This window comes from Myotis myotis, unplaced genomic scaffold, assembly GCF_014108235.1.
Source record: "Myotis myotis isolate mMyoMyo1 unplaced genomic scaffold, mMyoMyo1.p scaffold_m19_p_6, whole genome shotgun sequence".
Classification (NCBI taxonomy): Eukaryota; Metazoa; Chordata; class Mammalia; order Chiroptera; family Vespertilionidae; genus Myotis; species Myotis myotis.
Window position 1 is genome coordinate 13930904 of NW_023416368.1, and position 21708 is coordinate 13952611.

At 47.3% G+C, this 21708-nt stretch overlaps 1 non-coding gene across 1 annotated transcript; it reads left to right on the top strand.

The window, feature by feature from the left end:
• The first annotated feature begins 19745 nt into the window (after nucleotides 1-19745).
• Nucleotides 19746-19866, top strand: LOC118659477. Its single transcript, XR_004968590.1, has one exon. It is a non-coding gene; the product is annotated as a small nucleolar RNA SNORA28 (small nucleolar RNA).
• Nucleotides 19867-21708: the final 1842 nt, after the last annotated feature.

Sequence of the window (21708 nt, forward strand, 5' to 3'; positions counted from 1 at the left end):
ACAGCAGACCAGAGGAGCGCAAGAATCAAGTCAAAGATTTGAAATGCGAGGAAGCAAAAAACACCCAACCGGAAAAGCAAAATGAAAAAAGAATCCAAAAATGCGAGGATAGTGTAAGGAGCCTCTGGGACAGCTTCAAGCGTACCAACATCAGAATTATAGGGGTGCCAGAAGATGAGAGAGAGCAAGATATTGAAAACCTATTTGAAGAAATAATGACAGAAAACTTCCCCCACCTGGTGAAAGAAATGGACTTACAGGTCCAAGAAGCGCGGAGAACCCCAAACAAAAGGAATCCAAAGAGGACCATACCAAGACACATCATCATTAAAATGCCAAGAGCAAAAGATAAAGAGAGAATCCTAAAAGCAGCAAGAGAAAGAAACTCAGTTACCTACAAGGGAATACCCATACGACTGTCAGCTGATTTCTCAACAGAAACTTTGCAGGCCAGAAGGGAGTGGCAAGAAATATTCAAAGTGATGAATACCAAGAACCTACAACCAAGATTACTTTATCCAGCAAAGCTATCATTCAGAATTGAAGGTCAGATAAAGAGCTTCACAGATAAGGAAAAGCTAAAGGAGTTCATCACCACCAAACCAGGATTATATGAAATGCTGAAAGGTATCCTTTAAGAAGAGGAAGAGGAAGATAAAGGTAAAGATACAAATTATGAACAACAAATATGCATCTATCAACAAGTGAATCTAAGAATCAAGTGAATAAATAATCTGATGAACAGAATAAACTGATGAATATAATAGAATCAGGGACATAGAAAGGGAATGGACTGACTATTCTTGGGGGGGAAAGGGGTGTGGGAGATGCGGGAAGAGACTGGACAAAAATCGTGCACCTATGGATGAGGACAGTGGGTGGGGAGTGAGGGCGGAGGGTGGGGTGGGAACTGGGAGGAGGGGAGTTATGGGGGGGAAAAAAAGAGGAACAAATGTAATAATCTGAACAATAAAGATTTAATAAAAAAAATATATAAAAAAAAAAAAAAAGAATCTGAAATACTAATTGAGGTTGATCCTAGAATGTCAAGGCTAAGTTGAAAATCTGAGGGCAATTTATTCCATGATGATTCCCCTCTTTTTATCAGAGTCTTAAGAAATTCAGTATTTCTTAGAAAGTCTAGTTGGCACTTTGTTTATCCATAATTAGAAATAATTCGAAATTAGAAGACATAGGGACTCTGGGGCCAGACTGCCTGGATTTGAATTGCAGCTCTGCCACTTGCTGGCTGTGTGACCTTGGGCAAGTTATTTATCTTTCTGTGTCTCAGTTTCCTCATCTGCAAAATGGGGATAACAATTGTGTCTACCTTAAAGGGTTGTTATGAATATGAAATGAATTAATTTTTTAAAGTATTTTTCAGAGCTTGGTATGGGGTATGCAAGAGTGTATTAAGTGTCCAAGGTCACAAACTTGTCATTGATGAAGCTCAGATTTGAATTCAGTTCTCCCTGACCTGAAGTGGTACTAGCTACTATAATGAAAAACAGTGCCGTAAGAGATCAACGGAAGGACTTGTATGCATGCATATGTATAAGCACAACCAACAGATGGAAGACACTGAGGCGGGGGGTGAGAGCAAGTGCCAGGGGGTAGGGGAGGCCGGGGGGAGGTCAATGGGGGAGGGGGTGGAAAGGAGACATAAGGACATATGTATTACTATTTGTAATACCTAAACAATAAAAAAAGAAAAGAAAAAGAAAAACAGTGCTAGACTCTGGCTCTAATGCCAGAGTTATAACCCATTCATGCATGCATGCATTCATTCATTCCCTAACACATAGCCTAGTGCTCAATAAAAGACAGTCCCCACCCCACTGGATAGAGCTCCCAGCCTCACAGCTCATCCCCTTTCTCCCAGTTCACCCCCTACTCTCACTTCCTTTCCCATCCATGGATGCATCACTTCCTCTGCCAGGACCCTCAATGTTCTTTGGCCACCTTAGCTTCCCAGTTTCCGTCTTTGGACAAAAAAATTTCTTTTATCTTCACTTCTGGACTGTTAACTATAACCACAAGAAAAGACACAATGGGGTAATGACACCACTACAAACTCATGGTCCTCCCTTATTCAGGTTTTCATTTATTTATTTATTTTTTTATTCTTTTTCTTAGGTTTGTAAACAGCTCTGTAGTCCTTCCCCTCATCACTAAGTGGTCCCTGGCCCCATTCCCTCTAGCAACTAGTCTATTTTTTATTTTTTATTTTTATTTATTTATTTTTTATTTATTTATTTATTTATTTTTAATATATTTTATTGATTTTTTACAGAGAGGAAGGGAGAGAGATAGAGAGTTAGAAACATCGATGAGAGAGAAACATCGATCAGCTGCCTCCTGCACACCCCCCACTGGGGATATGCCCGCAACCCAGGTACATGCCCTTGACCGGAATCGAACCTGGGACCTTTCAGTCCGCAGGCCGACGCTCTATCCACTGAGCCAAACCGGTTTTGGCACTAGTCTATTTTTTAAAATATGTTTTTATTGATTTCAGAGAGAGGAAGGGAGATGGAGTGGGAGATAGAAACATCAATGATGAGAATCATTGATCAGCTGTCTCCTGCATGCCCCCTACTGGGGATGGAGCCCTCAATCCAGGCCTGTGCCCTGACCTGGAATCAAACCCTGACATCCTGGTTCATAGGTCAATGCTCAACCACTGACCCACATCGGCCAGGGCCATAGCAACTAGTCTTATCAAGATTCCTACATAATTCCCACCACCTGAGTGCCCACTCTAGCTCCAGCCATCCCTTTACTGGCCCATAGAATAATCTACTATCCTATATAATAAAAGGGTAATATGCAAATAGACCCAACAGCAGAACAACTGAACAACCAATCAAAGCATAATATGCTAATAACATGCTAAGGCTGCTCAACCGCTCGCTATGACATGCGCTGACCACCAGGGGACAGATAGTTGACCAGTCACTATGACATGCACTGACCACCAGGGGGCAGATGCTCCAACTGGTAGGGTCCGGCCAATTGGGACTGAGGGAAATGGGCCGGACATGCCCTGGAGCCCTCCCGCGGTCCCTCCCCAGCCTGATTGTGCGTCGGTAGAGTCCCTCAGCCTGGCCTGCGCCCTCTCCCAATCCGGGACCCTCGGGGGATGTCAGAGAGCCAGTTTCAGCCTGATCCTGCAGGCCACTCCCCTTGGGAGGGCGACAGACACAGGGCTCATGGCTGGCAAGCGCTGCTGCGGCAGTGCAAGCCTCTCCCGATTGGGACTGATTGGGCGCAAGCACAGTGGGGCAGGCACAGTGGGGCTAGGATGAGCAGGAGCGGCAGGTAGGAGCTGCAGGCAGCGTTGGACTGCAGGTTTCAGCCCGATCCCTGCAAGCCACCCATAGGGACCCTACCTGTGCATGAATTTGTGCACCGAGCCTCTAGTATAGATATATTGCAACTATTTAACCAGTCCCCTATTGTTGGCCAGTTAGTTTAGGTAGGAAAAATTGCACATACAAATGGGAAGCATCAAAATGTGGAGAAAAGAAAGAAAAGTATTATTCAAAACCATTATTAGCATGAATACTGTTATTTGAGGTGAGTGGTGTGGGGCTGAAGTTTCTCTGGATGTACATGGATCATAAACCAGTGGAGGACAGTGACCTTTAATACTCCTCCATCCTTATAGCCCTCCACTCAAATCCCAGGTTGGCCAGTTACTGGAAAGGTCACTTAACCTCTGCACGAGGCAGAATGGGGCTGACAATTTAACCCATCTCCTAGGGACAGAGGAAGATTGGATAACTCCTCCAAGAAGGTACTTAGATGTAAAGTATAGCATAGGAAACATAGTCATTACTATAGCAATAAGTATGTATGGTGCCAGGTGGGTACTGAAAATATCAGGGGGAGCACTTTGTAAAGTATATGATTGTCTAACCACTGTGCTGTATACCTGAAACTAATACAAAATAATATTGAATGTAAACTGTAATTGAAGAAATTTAAGCGCTGGCCAGGTAGCTCAGAGTGCCGTCCCAATATGCCAATGTTAGAGGTTTGATCTCTGATCAGGGCACATACAAGAAGCAACCAATGAATGCATAAATAAGTGGAAAAACAAATTGATGTTTCTCCTTTCCTTTCTCTCTCTCTGAAAAAAAAAATCAATAAATAAAATTGTTTTTAAAAAGAAAAAATTTAGAAAAGAATAATGCTACAAAAAGAACACTCAAGAATCAGATACTGTGTTGAACAAGATAAGCTGTAAATATACATTGAATATTATATTTGTATACTTGAATATTATATTTCAGTTATATTAATAAGCAGGTTATGTTAAGAAAAAAAGATTTACTACCAAAAAAATGGTAGTACTTAGAAAGGGGCTTGGCACCTAGCACATCTTTAATGTTAGATAATTTAAAAGCACCAGGAGAGCCCTGGTGGGTTTGGCCAGTGGATAGAGCATCGGAAGGGTCACGGGTTCAATTCAGATCAAGAGCATGTACCTCAGTTACAGGCTCAATCCTCAGCCGTGGTCGGGGCACATGTGGGAGGTGATGTATTGATGTATGTCCTCACATCTATGTTTCTGTCTCTCCCCTTCCCTTCCACTCTCTGTAAAAGTCAATGGAAAAAATATTCTTAGGTGAGGATTAACAAAAAAAATAAATCAATGAAAGTACCAGGAGAGAAAGTCCAATTGGCCTAGTGAGGGATGGGTATTAACTCCTGGGGCTGGGTGGAAGTTCTTGAGTGACAGTCCCAGGAAGACCCACGTGCAGCAGGGGGAGAAGTAGCTCTTCAAGGAACATGGAAGGAACATAAAAGTGTTTACAGAGGAAGGGGAAATGCATGCTAGGCAGGCAAGTCTGCTATATGGTTCCTCAGTTCCCAGGACTGGGAAAGAAGATTGACCACCTCCCATGTCCACCTGTCCAATGCTGGCTGGGGCCATCACCAGGAGGAAGCGGGAGTAGCTCTAATAGCATTCAAGCATCCACACCTCTAACCAAACTTACAGCCAGAGCAGCCCATGACCCTCAAAAAATCTTGCTTCAGGCCAAAGCCAGATGTCCAAAGGTCTTCATCCAGTTACTTGTGCAATTACTCATCCATCCTTCTCCTGCCATTAGCTACCTGTGATGAATTCCTGTGGCAGTCACAAGAATCACTCCTAATGAATTTCTAATGGACTCATTTGGTGTTAATGCGGTGTGTAATTCCGCAGGACACTCATTATAATTTAGCCTTATTAAGTCTCTAGTTATTGGGAACCACTATTGCTCCAAGCTCGTAAGCAGGAGCAAAGTAATTATCCAGAGCAGACAGCTAAATTATGAAAAGCGCCAGCCATTCAGAGATGGCCGGGAAGTGGCTGTTCCTATTTTTTCTCCTTGGAGTGCACAGAAAAGAACTGGCTGTGCAGTTCGATGACTTTATATCCTGTAATGTCAGGGCTGTGCAGGCTGCAGCCCTCGTGGTGGGATTTTAAAGGCCTCGCCAAAGGTGACCCTGCCCCCAAATGGTCTCCATTTACCTACTGCTTGGGCCTGAATTTCCACTATAGGGAAGTGTTCCTTTGCCTTGGAGACACTGTGGCAGGTTAAAAGGTGACCTATGCCACACCTCAGAGTTCACAGATAAGCAGTCACAGATAAGTTATCTCATCTGATCATCACAGCATCCCAATTATTGTCATTATATCTCTGACAGATAAGGAGATTGAGGTTCACAGAGATGAAGTCCAAGGTTATTGGGTGCCAAGACTGGGAACAGAACCCATATCTCCCAGCCCTGGCCAGGCAGCTCAGTTGGTTAGAGAATCATCCCCATATGCCAAGGTTGCAGGTTTGATCTCCGGTCAGGGCTCATATAAGAAGTAACCAATGAATGCATAAATTAGTGGAACAACAAATCAGTGTTTCTCTCTCTCCCTTCATCTCTCTCTCTCTCTCTCAAAGCAGTAAATAAATAAAATTAATCTATGCCCTAGCCTAGCCGGTTTGGTTTAGCGGAGTATCGGCCTGCAGACTGAAGGGTCCCGGGTACGATTCTGGTCAAGGGCACATGCCTGGGTTGTGGGCTCCATCCCCAGTAGGGGATGTGCAGGAGGCGGCCAATCAATGGTTCTTTCTCATCATTGATGTTTCTATCTCTTTCCCTCTCCCTTCTTCTCTGAAATCAATAAAAATATATTTAAAAAACCCTAACTGGCTTGGTTTAGTAGATAGAGCGTTGGCCTGCGAACTGAAGGGTCCCAGGTTCAGTTCCGGCCAAGGGCCCATGCCTTGGTTGCGGGCTCGATCCCCAGTAGGGGACATGCTGGAGGCAGCCAATCAATGATTCTCATCATTGATGTTTCTCTCACTCTCCCTCTCCCTTCCTTTCTGAAATCAATAAAGAAATATATTTAAAAATATACATATTGAAAATAAAATAAATAAAATTAATCTATGATCTTATCACTCAGATATAACTATTGTTTAACAGTTGGAATATATATCCTTCCAGACATTATTATATGCACATATAAATATACATACAAACATTTTATTTAAAATAGTCATACCAGCCCTGACCAGTTTGGCTCAGTGGCTAGAGCATCGGCCTGTGGACTGAAGAGTCCCAGGTTCGATTCCAGTCAAGGGCATGTATCTTGGTTGCGGGCACATCCCCAGTAGGGGCTGTGCAGGAGGCAGCTGATAGATGTTTCTCTCTCATGGTTGTTTCTAACTCTCTATCCCTCTACCTTCCTCTCTGTAAAAAAGCAATAAAATATATTTAAATAAAGTAAAATAAAAAAATAAAATAGTCATACCATATGTGCTATTTTAGGAAATGTTTTTTATTAAACTGTTACAGAAGAGCAAAGGAAAACCAAGCACGCTTCCTAGAGAAAGGGAGGGACCCATTTATTAACACTAGTGACTAGTGGACTCCGGGAATAATTTCCAAATCAGAGTGAAGTAACGTACAAAGGCTTCGCTTTTTATAATCTTCTGGGGTCTTTGTCTTGTAGATATGGTTCTGCTCCCTTGTGGGCTTACAGGAAGGCCCCTAGGTGTTGGGGTTCCCAGGTCATATCAGATGATCTGTCCTGGGGCCAGCGATAAGGACCTTCTCCCCCCCACCCCACCCCACCCCAAGGGCAGTGCATTGTTCAGTTTTTATGGCCTGACACTCCTTGCAAGACCAGTTTCCTCCTCAAAACTTAGAAACATGAAATTGCTGAAAGGTGAATTTACATTGTCAAATGGTCAATAAAAGCTAATTGAACAAGAATATCCTTGATAACTCACTCTTCCAGCTCAAATAACCTCATACACCAGACAGAAAGGAAGTTTGCTTTTTGCTGTCTTATCTCTTGTTTATCAATTTTATTTAGGAGTTTGGTATGAGAAAACCAATGGAAGGAAGATGAAATCTTAAGAGCAAAGTCACATGGCCCTGACAGTCAAGATGAGTGGATGGGCCCTGGGAGTTTAGAGGTCAGCCCAAAGCCCAGGTCCTCCCCCCACCCCCCTATGGCCTTGCCCACCTCCCCAGCCTCATTTTCTGCCTCCCTCACCTTCCCTGTTGCAAACTCATTATCATTGGATCCCTTACACTCACTCTGCTGTTCCGCACCTCCTTGCCTGTACACATGGTTTTCTCTCTACCTAGAATGCCCAGTGGTATAAATGGTGAAAATTCACTTTCATGTAATGTCTAATTCAATAGTTTGCCTATAAGGAAAACAAAAAGAGCGCCTTAAAGGGTAGAGTAGGTTTTGTGTCAATATGGAAGGAGGAGGTTTTCTTTCCCCTTTGAGGGCGGAAGCCAACTTATCACAGTCAGGAATTGACCTCCTGCCTCCTGGGCCTGGTCTGGTCTGCAGGTCCCTCTTTCCCAACTCTCTGCAGAACTGGAATTCCAGAGGTGGAAAGGGGGGACTCAAGTTGACTAATTACATGGATCAAAAATGCCTTTAAGGGCCCGGCCAGCATGGCTCAGTGGTTGAGCATCGACTTACGAACCAGGAGGTCACAGTTCAATTACCGGCCAGGGCACATGCCCGGATTGTGGGCTTGACCCCCAGTGTGGGGCATGCAAGAGGCAGTCAATCAGTGATTCTCTCTCATCATTGATGTTTCTCCATCCCTCTCTCTTCCTCTCTGAAAAATGTGTCCTTTAGGGCCTGCCTTCTTCCCACCTTTCCACTTTGCTTAATTATGTATCCTCATGGTCACAAAAATGGCTGCAGCATTTCCATATCTCACACTGAGACACTAACAATACAGTGACAGATAAATGCATCTTCGCTTTTGGGGTGGCTTTCTAAGAATAAGGAAGAAAGAAATCCATTACAGCCGTCTTTGGGAATGATCTATCACAACAGCAGTGTAGATTGAACGTGAGGGTGGGTGTATCTGAGTGTGTGCCTTTTTGTTTGTATGTGTGTATTAAGGAGTGTGGGTATGTGTATGTGGTGGTGTGTGTGAGTTAGTTTACACATACATGCCTGTTTATGTGCATAGATGCACATGTAGGTGGGCAAGTATGTATGGAGGGATGTGCATATACCCATGAGGAGATGTGTGCAGATGTGTACAGGTGAGACTGTCCACTGAGCCAGGGTCATGTGCACGTGTGCATGCATAGTGGAGAAAGTTGATGGAGTTGAGCTGCCCTTGCTGTGGCCTTCTTGGGTAGAGACTCTGAGAGTACAAACCCCGGCCAAGGTAACAATCTTATCCTTACAGGGACCTTGTTCTTGACAGGGAGACCTTGGGTTCCAAGCCAGAGAGAAGACTCACCCCTTATCATAACCCCCTAAGACCACATGGCTGGCAGTGGAGGAAGAGACCCTCCACACACCTGCCCCCACTCCCCAGCCTGAAGCCCCAAACAACCAATGGGAAAGCTTAGCTGTTACACCCCCTCCCTCCATTAGCGCCATACCAGCCCCACCCAAGGGGTAGTAAACCTCAGGACAGGGTATCAGAGAGAGCAGGAAGTTCAAGGCTTCTAGGAGGGTGAGGCTTCCTGCCAGGAGGCCCTGAACCCTTCATTCCTTGAAGCATTGCCAGTAAAGAAATTATGCCTGCAGGGACAGGAAGCAGGGAGAAAAGGCCTGGATGTGCTGTCACTGACCATCCTCTACAGAATTCCAACCGTGAGCTCTGAAGCAAGGACTCCTGAGGGTCCTTTTACAGATGAGGGAAAGGGTGTTGGGAGAGGGACAGAGACTTCCCTACAGTAATACCCCTTATAAAGAGCAGAGGTGGGCCCAGCCAGCGTGGCTCTTTCATGACAATGTTTCTCTCTCTGTCTCTCCCCCTCCCTTCCACTCTCTCTAAAAGTCAATGGAAAAATATCCTCCAGTGAGGATTAACAACAACAAAGACATGGTGGGATTTGAACTGCATGCAGTCTGCCTGACTCTAGAGCCCACACTCAGTCCCTGTCACCAAACAGGAACACAGATGCAACCTACAATTTTGTCAAAGAAAAGCGCAGTTCAGGGTCAATGGGAGGCCAAGGTATTATGCTGGAATTACTTTTTCCACAGCCCATCAGACCATCTTTCAACATTGATTAAAGCCATTCAGGGGCTACTGATGGCTATGAGGATGAAGTTCAAAGCCAAGCTCCTGACTGTGGTTCATAAAGCCCCAAATGTTATGGTCGCTGCCCACCACCCTTGTCTTTGCTTCAGCTACATGTGCCTTCTCTTCATTCCTTCAGGGTACTTATATATGTATATGCCCCTCTCTGCCTCAGGCCTTTGCACCTGCTCTTCCCTCTGCTTGGCCTGCTCTCAGCTTACTAGTATATGTTGCTTCCTCTCTTAAGGAAAGATTCATTTTGTTCTTTTGGGTTTAGGTCTGATAATGGTGTTTTGATGATATTTTTCTTTTTAAAGAATCCTTATCTTTCAGAGATTCCTACTAGAGTATTTACAGATAAAATAATAAGATATCTGGGATTTGTTTCAAAATAATTGGGTAGCTCCTGGCCAGCGTGACTCAGTGGTTGAGCATCAACCTATGAACCAAGAGGTCTCGGTTCGATTCCTGGTCAGGGCATATGCCCAGTTGTGGTCTCAGTCCCCAATGTGGAGCATGCAGGAGGCACCCTATCAGTGATTCTCTCTCATCATTGATGTCTCTCTCCCTCTCCCTCTCCCTTCGTCTCTGAAATCAATGCAAATATATTTTTTTAAGAAGTTGTTCAAAAAAGTAAAATAATAATTCAATAGGGATGAAATGGGGGAGTAGATGGTGTAGACATGAAACTGGATGGCTGGGTGATGGGTGCATGGGTTCATTATAACATTCTCTCTTGTTTCTATGGGTTTGAATTCTTTCATAAGAAATTTTAAGAGATTGTTCAAGAATTAAAGGGAAAAACAGTCCCTTCCTCAGAAAAGCCTTTCCCACCCTGGAGGCTAGGTCAGGTTCACTTTAGGAATAGCAGTGATGTTACGTTGTGGGTAGTGGTAGGTTCACAGTATCTGTCCCCTTGTCCACCCTCCCCCCACCATAGACAGCAGATAGCAGAGTCTCCATCTGCCTTAACCCCTGCTTCTGTCGCAGAGCACATGTGGTGAACAAATATATCGCCCTAGTGTGTCGCCCTACCCCAGTGATGGTGAACCTTTTGAGCTCGGCGTGTCAGCATTTTGAAAAGCCCTAACTTAACTCTGGTGCCGTGTCACATATAGAAATTTTTTGATATTTGCAACCATAGGAAAACAAAGATTTATATTTTTGATATTTATTTTATATATTTAAATGCCATTTAACAAAGAAAAATCAACCAAAAAAATGAGTTGGTCATAGGTTCGCCATCACTGCCCTGTCCAGTTTGGCTCAGTGGATAGAGTGTTGGCCTGCGGACCAAAGGGTCCCAGGTTCAATTCTGGCCAAGGGCACGTACCTTGCAGGCTCCTCCTCAGCCCGGCCCCAGCCACATGCAGGAGGCAATCAATTGATGTGTTTCTCTCACATTGATGTTTCTCTGTTTTTCCCTCTCCCATTCTCTGTAAAAAAGATCAGTGGAAATACATCCTCAGGTGAGGATTAACAAAACAAAACACAGAAGAAGAAGAAAGACAAAGGACCTAAAAGCAAATTCAGCATAAATTGTGAACAAGCATCTCATAGGAAAAAAGAAAGAAGAAAAGTGTATCAATGAGTAAATGAATGAAGAGTTCAGAGAAAGCTCACTGTGGGCTGATACAGAGGTATCACAGACAACCACACCCAGCACAACCCACCTCTGATTTCCAGTCCAGATGTGGGACCTTGGAGCGCCCTCTGGTGGCGAATTCTGTCACCTGGCCTCGGGAGGCCTGGGAAGGGCTGGGCCCAGGGGAGGCGGGGCTGTCCCTTTCCCCCACTATCATCCCTAGGGCCTGCCACTTTCCCCAGGAGTGTCCTGCCTTGGAGGGAATCCAGCTTAATAATAATAACAATGAGGCACTCACAAAGAGTCACAAAGAGACTGTTGAAAGGAGGAAAAGGGCTCTTGAAACCACTGTCTATCATTTGAGTCACAGAAAAGATGTAAAAAATCCTAAAAGTGTCCTCCCCACTGTGGCCTGGGACATCCTTGCATTTGCCCCAGATGACCTCCTTGCACCATGTCCATGTCAGCCCCTGACTCCCCATCACCATGGCCTCTTCCTGTGAGCCTCGCCACAGCACAATATGGAAAGGGCTATGGAGACCATCTAATCATTCTCTCGTTTGTCTATTCAAGAAATAATTATTGAGGGCCTACTATGTGCCAGACACATGGGCCCTGGGGATGTGGAAATGAATAACAGACAAGGTCCCTGACTTCTAGGAATTGAGACTCCAGGCGAGGAGAGACAAACAACAAGGAAGCAAGGTGGTTCAGATGGTCAAAAGTACTGTGAAGACTACACAACAGGATGAAGTATCAGTGTTTGAGGAAGTAATTTTCAGACTGGATGGGCAGAGAAGTCCTATCTGATAAAGGGACATCTGTATAGACACCTTAATGCTGCAGACACAGACAGACAGGCCTGGGGATAGTGGACAGAGGAACTTGGGGTATAAGTTGGGGGCTGGGGACCACATACGCTGTTTGAAGGCCATGCCAAGGTTTTGGATTTGATAATGAGGGCCAGGGAAGCCATTGGGGGGCTTTGAGCATGAAGATGACATGATCTGATTTGCATTTTTATTTATTTGTATGGGGGTTTTTTTTGCAGTTGATTCTAAAAAGAGAGAGAGAGAGAAATATCACCAATGTGAGAGAACATCAATTGTTTGCCTTTGCCCTAGCTGGTTTGGCTCAATGGATAGAGCTTCGGCCTGTGGACTGAAGGGTCCCGAGTTCGATTCTGGTCAAGGGCACATGCCCGGGTTGTGGGCTCAACCCCCAGTAGGGGGCGTGCAGGAGGCAGCCAATCAATGATTCTCATCATTGATGTTTCTATCTTTTTCCCTCTCCCTTCCTCTCTGAAATCAATAAAAAATATGTATTTTTTAAAAACCATTTGCCTTCTGCTCTTGCCCAGTATGGATTCAACCTACAATCTGGGTATGTATCGTGACCAGGAATTGAACCCACAATCCTACTGAGCCACACGGGTCAGGGATGATTTGTGTTTTCAATATGTCATGCCTCTGCTTTGTAGACAATAAAGGATAGGAAGAATGAAGGTGTAAGCAGGGAAGCCAGCCAGATGGTGACTCCTGATGTCCAGATACAAAGAAATGGTGGTTGACCCCTCAGGGTGGGGAGAAGGAGTCAAGTTCTGGTGCATCTTAGAGGCCTGAGGGACAGCACCTGTGGGTGGATTGTCTGGGAGGGAATGGGGAGAGCAAGACCAGGCTGGGGGTGGGCCCACTGATCGCTTAGAGGAGGGACAAAGAACCCTAGACTCCATTGCCAGAGGCCCAGGGGTGAATCTAGGGTGTGTTCAGAGACCAGGGACCTGGGGCCCTAGGTGCTTTCAGCCTTGTGTAGGTCTCTTCTTTCCCCATCCATCTGTCGTGTCTCTCTCTCTCTCTGTCATTCTCCTCTCTCCTCCTCCTCTCTCCCTCTCTCTTTTTTTTTTTTTTTTAAATATAGTAGTATATATTTTTATTGAATTCAAAGAGGAAGGGAGAGGGAGAGATAGAAACATCAATTATGAGAGAGAATCATTGATCAGCTGCCTCTTGCACACTCCCTACTAGGCATCGATCCCACAACCCGGGCATGCTTCCTGACGAGGAATTGAACTATGACCTCCTTGGTCATATGTCAGCACTCAACCATGGAGCCACACCGTCTGGGTCCCTCTCACTATTATTTTCTCTCTCGTCCTTACCTCTCTGGCTCCCTCCCCATCCCTACACCCAACACAGTTTTCTGCAGCCTTATCACAAGGAGGCCTCCAGCAGAGACAGAGCAAGAGGCCCTGACTGGAGAGTCTGTCCTCCTCTTCCTGTTGGTCCTGCAGGAGCCAAGCCTCTATCCGGCCTCCCAGACCTGTGGTTCTCAACTGGATGCGACTTTGACTCCTTGTGGCATTTGGCAATATCTGGAGACATTTTTGATTGTCATAACTGGGGAGGGAGTGTGAGTGGAGACCAGGGATGCTGCTTAACACCCCAGGAGACACAGGGCGGCCCACAGCAAAGAATGACCTGGCCCCAAATGTCAGTAGTGCTGCGGTTGAGACCCTGCCCAGGCTCTGCCATCAGAGCGAGAAGGGCCTGTCCTCTTCCTTGTGGTCCCCCTGTCATCACTGCCATTTATCAGGCGGGAATTGTGTGGTTGCGCTATACCTGCATCAGCTCTTCAGTCTTCCCAGCCACCAAGGGAGGGAGGGAGTGTAACTGACCCTTGCAATGAGAGGTGGAGCTGGGATTCAGACTCAACAATGCCTGCACCTTCACCACTTCCTCTCTAGTGAAAGGATTTCATAGGGTGTGACCTTGTTGTGAGCAATGGGACATTTTATTTCAAATGAAGTCTTCCTGGCAAGTCCACTGTGTGGGAGATGAAGTAGGACTTGCTAAGGTCAAAGCAGGGTGGAAGCGTACCCAAGGACCCCACCCCCACTCCCATCCTCCAAGGCTGTCTCTCCACCGGGCAGGGCCAGGAGTAGGGCTGCCCAGGTTGTGACTGCAAAACTGCAGGGGAGGCCTGACCACCTGGGGATACTGATAGGGCTAAGGCAGAGTACCTTGAAGTCAGGGCTACAAAAAGGTTTCCTCCAGGGCCGAAATGTGCAGGGCTTAGCAGACAGGTACCAAGACTAATGAATGAGGTCTGGAGCGGGAAGGGGGTGTGGGAGTGGCTGTGAATGCCTTCCCTGTCCTAAGATTTGGGAAATAGAAAATTGGATTTGACTGGGAGATATCTTGTCCCTCCCACTCTTTGCAACTCAGTAATGACTCAAAAATGGAGCTGTCAGCCTCCATTGAAAACTAGACTTGAAGTTCCTGTACATGCCAGTCCCCAGGAGAGCCTCCAGGAGTTAGGGAACCAGCTGTGCCTCTTTCCCAGCGCCCCGTCAAGGTTCCCTGCTGGGTCCTCCTGTTCTTCACCTTAATCTAATATTACCTGGATTCATATGTCTGGGGAGAGAAGGGCTATAGTTGATACAGTCTTGACAGCACTCTTGGGGAAGGTTTGGAGCTAGAACTGGCAGAAGGAGCCAGATTGGGGATGTCTCTTCTCCAGGTCCACCCTGAGAGCTAGGTCCCCCCTGCCCCCCCCCCTCCCCGCCTCAAGCCTGGAAGACCTGCAGAGACCCTGTAATGGGGGACAGCCGGTACTGTCTTTTCTCTCAGCAGGGGGTTCCCCAGATGCCCTGGAGCCTGGGAGTCTTCAGTTGGGGATGAATCATCCTGGCTCACATCCCCTCTGCCTTCACCCCATCATGGCTTCTGCCCCAATACAGCTATAGAGGAGGACAGAGCTGCCACCCTCCTTTCCAGCAGGAAGTGGTCACCAGGGCTCCGGAGGCCTGGAAATTCAGCTGCAGGGATCCCTTGGGGCATGTACCACCCAGAGGAGGGGCGGGAGGTGGGGGGGGGGGTGGAGGGGGGCGGGGGGGAGCATCAGTGTTTACACTTTTGTGCCTGTGGAAATGTGTACCATCATAGACCTATTAAAGAAAACAGAGACAGAATCAGTTCGGTGCTTGGCACTAGAGCCCCTAGAGGAGGAGGAGGCGGCCCCGCCAGCTGCAGACACACAGAATGGGCTGTGACTATACAGGGGGCTCTGGTCTGGGCCTCATAAAGTTGAAATTCTGCTTCCCAGAAAGCCTCTGCCCATGTGTTTGTTCACACAGAAGACATAGTTCTTGAGCTCTTACTTTGTGCCGAGTACAGATCAAGGTCTTTGCTTCCCTGGAACAAACAGCCCAATGGGTTGGGGGGAGTAGGGGGAGGTGAAAGCCCAGACAGGGAAACTGGTCGACAGTGAAAAGTGATAAGTGCCAGGCTTGGAATCCACTAAAGAGATACCATGAAGGTAGGACATCAGGGATCAGGGAAGGCCTCCTAGAGGAAGTGATGTAGAAACTCGGGCCTGAAGAATGAGTCACAGCCAGGGAGGGCTGGGGGTGCAGTGCGGACGGTGTTCCAGGCAGTGGGAGTCCCTGGTGAGAGGCCCAGCTCCGGGACCCAGAGAGCTCTGAGGTCTCGTACAGGATTCAGGAGCCGGGAGGCATTTTCTCCAGCTACGTTTGAACCCAGGCAGCTCCAGCAGGGCCAGGCACATGAGCCTCCTTTGGCCTTACTGAGTGTGCTCATGTCTTGCCGGGAGCTGGTCCATCCTTGCTGTTTCAAGGGACCTGACATATATGGCATACTGTTCTTAATATGTTTGCTCACCTTCTTGGCACTATGTGTTTTAACCAAGGTCACTTCTCTGAGAAAGGTTGTTTCCCCAGGTAGGGATTTTCCCCTGAAGTTAGGGAGGGAATAAAACCCCTTAACTAAGTGCCAGGCGGGTAATTAATCACTTCAACTATGAACAATCATGCTTAAGCTACATAATCTTTACTCCCTGGAATGGAGATAAGAAACGCCCTAACCTTTGGAATAGAGATTGATAGGATTAGAATCAACTGGTATAAATACAGATGTAACAAGACAACAGGACACAGAACCTAGACACAGAACCTACACAGAACCTAGAGACAGAAGAACTTCGCTGGAGAGAACATGGCAAAAGATCCTGGACAGAAACTGGAGACAGAACCTAGAGACAGAACCTAGCAAGAGAACATGGCAAAAGATCCTGGACAGAAACTGGCCACAGAGCCTAGAGACAGAACCTAGCGAGAGAACCTGGCTGAAGAACCTAGAGACAGAACCTGGCTACAGAACCTGGATAGAACATGGCAAGAGAACCTGACTAGAACCTGGTGACCGAACCTGGCTGGAGAACATGGACAGAACCTAGCGAGGGAACATGGCTACAGAACCTGGCTGGAGAACCTGGAGAACCTGGCTGGAGAACCTAGCAAGAGAACATGGACACAGAACCTGGCTGGAGATCCTGAACAGAACTTCACTGGAGATCCAGACCAGAACTTGGCTGGAGATCCTGGCTAGAGATCCTGGCTAGGCTGCTGATCAACTGAACGCTGTCTCTGTGTCATTCCTTCTTCGCCGACTCCATCCACACCTTTGGGGACCCCTGGACCTGCTGGGGTTGGACCCCAGCAATGTCTCTGCCTGCGGGGCCAGTGAGTCACTCTGCCCAGGGGCATGTCTCTGTGGCTGCCCCCTGGCCAGCCCAGGGCCAGCGACAGGGTAGGGCTCCATGTCTGCTGGTTGGTTTTGTTGCAAGTTCATGATCTCCCACCGAGAGGACAGAGATCCAGGCACAATGACACACTCGCTCATCAGATATTTGTTGAGCATCTACTGTGTGTCAGATGTGGCTGAGCACTGGGGATTAAGGAGAGAGCAAGCTAACAAGGTTCCTGCTGGGGCAGAGCTGCCATTCCACTGGGGGAGACACTGTGGGCGGAATATCAGATAGGATGACAGCTGGAATGAGAAGGAAACGGGGCTTGTGCTAAGAGGGTGGGAGGAGGTAGGGGTGGCCCGGGAGCCTGCTAGGGATGTGTCCCTGGGGCCTGCAGGAAGTGCAGAAGGTCAGACGAGGGCAGGAGACAGGGCACCCTGTGGAGATGGAGGAACAGAAAGAAAGCCACTGAGGCTGGAGGGCTGGGAATGAGGGTACGGGGGCAGGGGGTTGAGGGGGAAGAGACAGGGGAGAGAGATGGGCCTGATGGCACAGAACCCTGTGGGCAAAGGAAGGTTTTGGATTTTTTTTTTTTTTTCGAGTCAACTAGGAAACCTTCTAAGGTTCTAAGCAAGGGTGTGGCGGGGACCTATCTGCACTTCTAAAAAACCATGGTGCCCTAGCCAGTTTGGCTCAGTGGAGAGCATCAGCCTGCAGACTGAAGGGTCCCAGGTTCGATTTTGGCCAAGGGCACATGCCCAGGTTGCAGGCTCGATCCCCAGTAGGGGGCGTGCAGGAGGCAGCTGATCAATGATTCTCATCGTTGATGTTTCTATCTCTTCCTCTTCCTTCCTCTCTGAAATCACTAAAGAAATATATTTAAAAATAATAATAATAAAAAATTAAAAATCATGGTAGCTCCAAACAAAGAATGCGATGGCTCTCCTCCTTCCCCTGAATGGATAGATTCAGGTTATATTTTCAAGGATTTTTCAGAACAACCTGCTATTGGACATGGGTTCAAGGGAAGGAAGAGTCCTGGAAGGTTAGTTACTCTGTTTCCTCATCTGCAAAATACGGACAAAAGTCAGAATGATTGTAGGATGAGTCAGACCACAGATGAAGCTACCATATGAATGGAATGACATTCTTCTTCTTCTTGTAGCTGGTATGCATCCCTAGCAGAAGTGTGTGTGTGAGTGTGTGTGTGTGTGTGTGTGTGTGTGTGTTCAGGGTGGGGGTAAGGATGAAACATGGCACCATTCCCTCTCCCACTCAATCCTTTCCAGGTAACATTTGTGTTACTATATTTCTCCCTTACCCTCCAAACCAGCCCTGAACATTAAAGAGGGAGGAAAAGGTCCTTGGGTTTTTAAATCAACTCTTTTTTTATTATTATTAATCCTCACCAGAGAATATTTTTCCATTGATTTTCAGAGAGAGTAGAAGGGAGGAGAGAGAGAGAAAGAGAGAGAAACATGGATGTGAGAGACACATCAATTGGTTGTCTCCCACACAAGCCCTGACAAGGGCCAGGGATTGAGCCTGCAACCGAGGTATGTGCCCTTGATTGGAACTGAACCTGAGACTCTTCAGTCCATGGGCCAGCGCTCTATCCACTGAGCCAAACCAGCTAAAGCACCTCTTTTTCTAAATAACTTCTATCAGCCACAGGCAAAGAACCATCCATTCATATAGTCATTTAGCTAACCTTTATTAAGTATCCCCATGTGCCTGGTACTCTGTTAAGTGCTTTATACATTATAAGTTATATCCATCAACTCTTTACAAGAACTCTATGCAGTGATGTTATTATTTATTTTCCAGATCAGGAAACTGAGGCACAGGGTAAAAAGATCTGCAGTCTATTCTCTGCAGAACTTTAAGACCAGTAAGTAAGGCCTAAAATTCAAGCCAGTAAGTCCAGCCACACTCTGGACAGAACCCCCTGGATGCCTCTTAGACATCTTGTACTCAACAGCTCAAGGGAATTTGTCTCTCTTCCCCAGACTTCTCTTCTCTGGCTCCTCATCCCCCCCACCCCCCACCTGGCCACTTGCCTGACATTCCTGCCCCCTCACTCGCAGATCTAATCAATCACCAAAGCCCTCCTTATCTTTGGAAACTCCACCAAGCCAGCCCCCCCCCTCCCCCCGCCCCGGCATTTATCCCCACCCCACTGCATCCTTCCTGCAGTGGCTCCCCACCGTCCTATATTAGGGATGAAGTCCATACTCCAACCACTTCTGGAATCTCCAGTTCTGCCTCTGCTTCTCTCCATGGGTTGCTGGTGTTGGGGTCAGAGCTATTCACCCCAATATGTTTTTCTGTGGTATGTGGATTGTTTTGAGCTAAGGGTAATTTTAACTTCAGGCTCAATAGAAACTTTTGCCCCTCCCTTTAACTCCCTAGAAAAATTTGAATTAGAGGCCTTGCCCATAATAAGAAATTACCAGGGATAACATTTTTGGCCCACCTGTATGGCAAGGCAAACTTCTGTTGACTGATTATCTGCTCTTTTTATCATTCTACAGTGGCTCTTTGAAGCCTCCACAGCACCTTACCTCATCCTTAGCTCAGGATGTTATGTACCCATGTTCTCTTTCTATCTCTGAACTTCTCCTGCATGTTTGTCTCTGACTCCCGTGTATGCAGGCTTCCCATACGTATGTGTGTATTAAATTTGGTTATTTTCTCTTGCTAAACTCCATGTGGCTATTTGATTATTAGACCAGCCAAAAGAACCTTGAGGATAGAGGAAAGTTTGCTCCTGGTTACAACAGCATCACTATGTGAAGGACTCTGTAGGAAGTTTTTATCAAATAGTGGTTCTGTCTGTCTTAGCTGCTCAGTAGGATGGCAGGATGACAAAGATGAGGATTTGGTGATCAGGCTGCCAGGGTCCATATCTTGGCTCTTCTGTGTGTTACCGGTCTGACGGGGCAAATTACTCAAGTGCTCTGAATCTCAGTTTTGCCGTGTAAATTGGGGGTATAGTACCTACCTCCCAGGGTTTCCTTGAGAATAAAATAATGCATTGCAAGCAACACTGTAGCAGATCGTCAGAACTATCTGATGCAATTTGAGCTCGCTGTAGCAAGAAAGTCCCACCTATTCTGGTGCTCTCTCCTCTGAGACAAGCCGTTCTATAGACTTCACAGTGTAAAATAATAAATAAATAACAAATAGGATAATGCATGTACAGTAGTTAGCAGTACCCTAATAATGGTTGGCTGTATTTTTTAGCCATGGTTCCTGTAACACACTTGAGTCCTGTAAAGTGGTATGATGGGCGGGAACCCTGGATTCTCTATGAGTGACTCAGACACAAATTCCTTTTCTCTGTTGTTCAGTTGTCACATCTGCACAAAGGGTCAGTTCAAGGGGCTCCACTGAGCTCCCAATCGCCCTGATTCTGAGTCCTGCCTGGTCTTTGTCATCCCTGACCGACCTGACACCTTTTCTAAGGAAGCCCACTTTCCAAGGAAAGAGGCAAGACTCCTTTTCAGTCTCTCCAGCTCTGCTCCCTGGGGCCTCATCAAAGCTGACTGACTTTGTGACTCATCCCTTCCGGGGTCCCTGTGCTTCCTGCTTCCAGTGGGTGCTAATGGGTTAATCAGACACACTAATGGAACTGACAGGAACTCAGCATTAGCTCCCTAATGGGTCTCCCCATCTGCCCCCCCTGTAACTCGATGCCTTCACCCTAGTAAAAGGCACTCAGGGATTTCCTGTCAGCTCCAATCTGCCGGCTCCTGACACCTTCAAAGGCAGAAGGCTGGAGAGGGAAGGCGGACTGACAGAAGTGGGGACAGGGTGGGAGGGGCCCTGAACCAGCAGGCAGGATGTCAGGGCTCTCACCCCAGCTCTGCCACTGACTTGCTGTGTGCGCTTGCACAAATCCATTCCTCTCTGGGCCTCAGTTTCCTCATTTGTAACATGTATCATCTAAGTACTTACATGTATTGTCTGACTGAATCTCACAGAGGCAACCCCGAGGGAGAAGCAGCAGTTTAGAGAAGTGACGTGACCTGCCCAAGGTCACCCAGCTAGAAAGCCACAGAAGCCTGGATTCAAACCCGCCCTCCCCCCTCCCCCCAGACCACCTAGCAATTACAACAAAGTGCCGATCCCCACAGTAATCCCTCATTTTGCATGAACGAATGAATGGATGAGTGAATGGGCAGATTATACACACCTGGACTGAGTGGCATGGCTGAGTGACAGACATTCCCAGCTTTAAAAAGTTTCCCATCTCCACCTCCTTGTGTGTGTGTCTCGAAGTGGGAAAAGGCGGGAGCATTCTCATTGACTGTGTGTCTGGTGCTGTACCAATGGCCCATGTGGCTATCTGCTCTGCCCAGGGGACGGGAGGGGGGTCAGCAGTGGGGTGACCCCAGGGAGCCTCCTAGTAGCTCTGAGCTCTCCTGCCCCCCACCCCCCACCCCCCGGGGGTCTCTGCTATCTTGTGAAAGCGTGTGTCTGGCTGGCTGCCCACCTGCTTGCCAGCCAGAGCTTCTGAGCTCATCAATCACACCGTGCACTCTGTCAGGCTGTGTCTCAGAGGAAGACAAGTCAGCTGAAGACCCAGGCTCAGGAGGGAATCGAAGACTCTAGGGGTGGAGGAAAGGCCCAGAAAGACAGCAGGGATTGGATCGATGCTCCCTCCACATAAGGAGGGTCGATTAGAGGAGGCTGCAGGGGCAGGGTTCCCATTGGAAAAGCAGTGGGGTGAGGAGGAGAGGTGGAGACAATGGCTAGTGTGGGCCAGTTTTCCCGCTGCAACGGAAATTCAGTCTCCCCCGATGCCTTGTCTGCTCCCACAGCCCCAGGGAACAGCCTGACAACTCTGGGGAGGCCAACAGCTTATGGCAGCTGATTCATCACAAGCTCACCGCCCTCCTGCAGTGCTCAGCTCCCCGTGGCCTGGCTTCCCGGCACCCCCTGCCTCCCTACCACTGTTGGCAGGGTGGGTAGCAGGAGAGGAAGGAGCATCTATCTTCA